Source organism: Marmota flaviventris, chromosome 3 (assembly GCF_047511675.1).
Source record: "Marmota flaviventris isolate mMarFla1 chromosome 3, mMarFla1.hap1, whole genome shotgun sequence".
Lineage (NCBI taxonomy): Eukaryota > Metazoa > Chordata > Mammalia > Rodentia > Sciuridae > Marmota > Marmota flaviventris.
Genome location: NC_092500.1, coordinates 137,869,410 through 137,875,409, shown reverse-complemented (window position 1 = coordinate 137,875,409; position 6,000 = coordinate 137,869,410).

Below are 6,000 nucleotides of genomic sequence, written 5' to 3'. Positions count from 1 at the left end.
TATAAAGTGCATAATCTGAATAACTGCCAAGAACTCATAGTTTTATTGAGTGTGTGTGCATGTGTGTGTGTGTGTGTGTTCATTCATGTCCTCATTATTTAAATTTCTCTTCTTTAGATAAACCCTTGAATGACTTACCTACAGATGAAGTGATGATTCCCATGATTATTTCTAGGTATAGCCCCCTTCATGTCTCATTTCTGACACCCACCAACAAAGACTTTCTCGAGAACTCTCATGACAAAGAGAAATATGAATCCCCTCCCCTTCAATTGTCTCTCATTTGATTGAGTTCTAGATTGAGCTTCCTAGCAACAAGAGTCTCTCAGAATTCAGAAGAACATGGTAACAACCCCAGATTCCTCTTCACTCTGGCTCCATTATCTCTATCAAACTTTCTTGCTACGTACTTCTCAGTATAAATAGCTCTGACTTCCTTACCCTCATTGATTGTGTCCCAATAACCATTCAATATGAATAAGACTTACTTTCTTACTCCTATTCTATATGTTCCTCATATACACTATGCACTTTGCTCATACAGCTCCCTTGGTCTCAGTTCACTTCAAAATTGAGCCACACTGTGGAACACTTGAAGGACATCAAGTTCCAGGGGGGGGAAATGAGCTCATTTAAAACATTTCTGGAGACACCCACACATTAGCATTCATTGGCATCTTTATTCCTAAGGCCAATGAATGGCTCAGAGACATTGCATGTCTGCAGCTGGACTCTCTTGCCTTCCCCCTTCCCCACACTTTAATCACTAGTTCTTAAGGGACCAAACTTGATTTGATGGTTTTCATGTCTGTATTATTTTTGCTAGGTCTGTCATGGTAAAGGAATATAAAATGCGTAGCCTAAAAAACCCCAGAAATTTACTGTATAATAGTTTTAGAAGCCAGAAGTCCAACATCGTGGTATCCTCAGGCCCCTAGTGCCTCTAAAGTTGTTAAGGAATGATTTAGTTCAGCCTTCTCTCCCAGCTTCTGGTAGTTCCCTGGTCTGCAACCACATAATTTTAATCTCCACTCTCTGTCCAAGATGCTGAGAAAAAAACTGTCACAAGAGACACAGAAATTCATTATGTAACGAGGAAAGATTGATTCATCAGAAAGATATATGACAATTATAAATATCTCTGTGTGCAACATCAGTGCACCTAAATATCTGAAACAAATATTGACAGGTCTGAAGAGAGACATAGACAGCAATATAGTAATAGTAAAAGACCTCAATACTTTGCTTTCCATTGTGGCTGTAATATTATACATATAGTTCGTACGTAAATAGCACATGTGAACAACGCTATAGAATAAAGAAACCTATAAGACATGAACAGAACATGCCACCCAGCTGCAGTGCATACACATTCTATTCAAGCAGGCAGAGAACATGTTGCTGGACTGATCACATGTTACATTTCAGAAGAAGTCACAACAATTTTAAAAGATTGTAGTTACGTTGTTCAGTATCTCTTCTGAACAAAATGGAATGAAACTAGAAGTCAACAGTCGATGGAAAACTGGAAAAATCCACAAATGTGCAGAAATTACACAATGCACTCTCGCACAACCAATGGGTCCGATATGAATAAAGGGAAACATTTAAAATATCTTGGTTCAAACAAAACCAGAACATTCCAAATCTTCTAAGATTCATCAAAAGCATCTTGTAAGGGCAGGCAATAATAATAACCCTCAAGGAACAGGGAAATAGGAAAACTCTAAGCCCAAGTTAGCAGAATGAAGGACATCACAATTATTAGAACATAAAAAAGTAGTAAAAAAATCAATAAAGCTAAGAATTTTTTTCTTGTATAGATAGGAAAAAAAAATCAACCAGCTCTTTAACACTGGGTTTGGTGGAACATGCCTGAAATAATAGCAGCTTAGTAGGCTGAGGCAGGAGAATTGCAAATTCAAATGCAGCCTCAATAACTTAGTGAGGCCCTAAGTAACAGCAAAACTTTGTCTCAAAATAAAATATAAAAAGTAGTAGGAAGTTACTCATTAGTTAAACACCTCTGGCTTCAATCTCTGGTATCAGACAAACAGACAAACAAACCAAAAACAAAAAAATTGAAGAGGCTCAAATAAAATTGGAAATGAAAGAGAAGACATTTCAACAGATACTTCATCAAGAGTTGGCTTCTTTACCTTGCTTTCTTGTGTTCTTTTTTACTATGTGGCCTCTTCCACATGTGTCACTGGCCACTCTTGAAAATACCTGCTGCATGATGCCATGTGCCATGTTGTGTTGCTGTCAGAAAGGCTTCAGTAGAGGCTTACGTGAGGGAGCTGGTTTTGGACTTTTAGCCACCCAAACTGTGAGTTTAACTGCATTTATTTATAATTTACCCAGCCGCAGATATTTTGTTATAGCAATCCATAATAGACTAAAACAGTGGGATATTAAAGAACTGACCTGTTTGAGCCAGATTACTCTGTCCAGGAAGTCTTTCAAAAACAGTTCCATCTATGGGGCCACTTTCATGAGTGAGCAGCAGTGGATGCTGGAGGATATTATCCACAACGGTTTGTTTAGTGGTCCAAAGGACTTCAGCATGCTGTTCATGCAGCTTCCCCTTTTACTGGCCCTGTGTCTACATTCTTCCTAACATGTTTATCATTTAAGGAGACTTGGTGCAAAAATAATTCACAATAGGAAAACAAGAGAGGAGAGAAAAATCTTGCAATTACATTTAATTTTAAATGCTTAATCAGGTCACAACCTATGTAAGTATGGGATCATTATTTGAATTACACGAAAATATTTTTATTTGTCTTATCAAATGCTTCTAGTATGAGTCTCAGCAAAATATGCAGGGCCCCCTCTTTTATGTAAAAGTTACATTCTCAGCCTCCCTGGGAGGCCAGATAGGAAAACCAAAATTTGCACCTAGTTGAGTATTAGATAAAAATGAGTTGCTGAGAGGAAGGCTATGGGATGGAAAAAGCACTTCAAACACTAAATTAAAACATAACAAAATAAAAAGCCACACAGGCAATATACAATACAATCTGAATTAGGCTTTGGGGTTGAAAATTTTTAACACTTGAAAGTTTAATCACCTAATCATGTAGTCAAAGGATTTATTTATTAAAATTATTTTTAAATCCCCCAAATTGATATTCATTTAGTATAGGCTTAGGATTCTCTTGAAGGTACTGTTTTGATTTTTTTAAAATAAAAACCTTAGTATACATTTGTTTTAAAAAGTAACACAAGTACTTTTCCCAAGAGAAACTCTGCTTGTTTGTGTGAGAAATATACAAAGGAGTTTATTAGCAATAAAATTGTGCATGATCATCAGAATGGTAAAGTAATTTTTTTAACTGAGTGCATATCCTAATCCTGTTGTATGAATTAGGGGAATACAAACTTTGAAGTATTGTTAGGGAGGTAATCTTGACTAAATTGAACTTGACAGTGTTTCTTTCTCTAGTTCCAATGTGCTGAGTCTTGGAGCCCCATATAGAATCATAGAGAATACTGGTTTAAATATGATTTGATAAGTACATTCCAGAATTAGATAAAGCGACTCTTGGTAATGAAAACTGTACTGAGTAACCATATAACATTTCCTCTGTGTGTGTGTGAGCGCGCGTGTGCGTGTGCATGTACACATGTGTGCACGCGCATGTACACGTGTGCACGTGTGGTAGGAGTTTGTTGAGGTTTCACATCATTTTATATTTAAGAGAGTTTGGCACAAATATCTAAGGAGGTAGATACCTAAATTGCAAATGCATGCTGGAAACCTACAGCTTTGCTGCTTGGGCCCTGCATGATCCCAGAAGAGCCAATGATGTGGACTAGAGTTTGAAAGGCACCTCTTTGGTTATGCAGAGTACAACTTAGGCTAAAAAGCAGTCTTATTGTGGATTCAAGCTGTTCTGCATAGATGGGTTTCTCAGAAAGCAGAAATTTGTCCACTTTAGTATACAAATGGGAAAAGCCCATGTGTATATATGTTGCTATGGTTTGGACATGGTTTGCCCCCCAGAGGTTCATGGGCTGGAAGGTTGGTCCCCAATGTTGAGAGGCAGTGAATCTTTAACAGGTATGTGTGGGAATGGGTAATAATAATAATGGAAGGTGAAGGTCATGGGATTGATGCTGTCTCCAGAGTTCTAGCTCTCCTGGGATTAGGTTAGTACTTGTGAGACTGGTTGTTATAAGATGAGTTTGGCTTTTTCAGCTCATTCTCTTGCCTCCTGTGTCTTGCTTCCCCTCTCTGCATACATGCTACTCCCACTTGTGCCAGCTGATCCACTATTTAGTGAAATGGCCAGGGTGCCCTTGTCAGGTGCTGATACCTTGCTGTTTGTTCTTTCCGTTTATAAGAATCATAAGACACAACGACTTTTTTCCTTATGAAGTATTTGGCAGTGTTATAGCAACACAAATTGGTCAAGACATACGTATTTGTAAATAGGCATTTTAAATGGATTTTAACATAAGTATACTATTTCTAGGTTTTGGTTCTTGACTATGAGCACGTAAACAATTACAACACTGCTTTGTAATATGTATTATCACAGTGGTTATTGAAGTGGGCATAATGAATAAACCTACAGCCATGTTTTTTAAAGTTATCAATATATTTTTTCTCAAGCATGTTTTTAATGAAAAACAATTTTTAAAAGAACCTGCCTTAGTTTGGGATCTCTCAGGGACACTGAAATAAATAAGGATTTCAATGCAATAAATTTATCTGGGAGAACTAAGGAAGTAGGGAAAGAACAAATGGGATGGGAGCAAAGGTTTCATTACAGGAAGAGTGCTGCATGGACAATGGAGCTTAGCCCTTTGTGGACACTTTGGAAAATAGCATGTAAGTCATGTTAGTAGTATCCCCCCACCCCCCACCGCCTCCAAAGACTAACTTCCCCATCCCCCAAGAAGAGCCGTCCAATGGTGAGCCCTGCTGGCTCACATGATCCTGCCGTCCAATGGTGAGCCTTGCTGGCTCACATGATCCTTACCCACCAATCAGACTAGCTCTGCTGGCTCACATGATCCTTACCCACCAATTAGAAAGCACCCCAGCCAACTGTCAAACCGTTCAACCATTAAACTGTCATACCACCCCCGGCTCTATAAATACGCAGAGCTGTTCCTCAATAAACAGGCATTTTCTCCAACGGCAAGCCTTGATTGTTTTTTCAAGTCACATGCCTCAGAATTATCTCATTGAGAGGAGAGAAAAATGTGATATTTGCATGCCATCCTTCATCAGGCTTGGTTCAGGGCTTCTCCTGGGGAGTTGTTGACACCTCCAGAAAATGGGTGTTCCATTTCCAGGTAGCTACAACAATCTGATAATATCAACTCAGAAAGAGGAAAAGTTTATTTTGGCTCACAGTTCTGGAGGTCCCAGTCCAGGATCAGTTAGCCCATTGGTTCTGAATCTGTGGTGAGACAGCACATCATGGCAGGGAACATAGGGTGGCACAAAGCCACTCATTCCACAGCCATAGATGAAAACCAAGGAAGAAGGGTCAAAGTTCCAACACATCCTTCCCTAGCATGGCCCCAACAGTCAGAAGACCTCCCACCAGGCCCCACCTCTTCAGAGTTTCCACCACCTGTGCACAGCACCATGGGCTGGGAACCAAGCTAAAAATACATGGGCCTTTGGTGAACATTCCAGATATAAGGGGTAACAGTGGGCAGGCATGTCTTAGTGGCCAGAGAAAGCCTCCGTGGATGTCTTGCAGGACATAATCATCCTTGCCCTTATCATGTAACAACAACCCTTTTATCCTCATGTGTATCAGGCTTCATTTTTCTTGTTGGTCCACTAGAAGAAGAAGCAAAAGAACAATGGAGTATAGGTAACTTTAAATTTAATAATACCCTTGTTCTATCTTTTTGCAGTGGGTTTCCTCTTCCTCACAGGATCCAGGACTTCTTGGCTCAATATGGCCAAAATTTGTGAAGATTTGAAGCACAAATTTTTCAAGTGGCTCCCTGACCCAGGCATTTTGAACA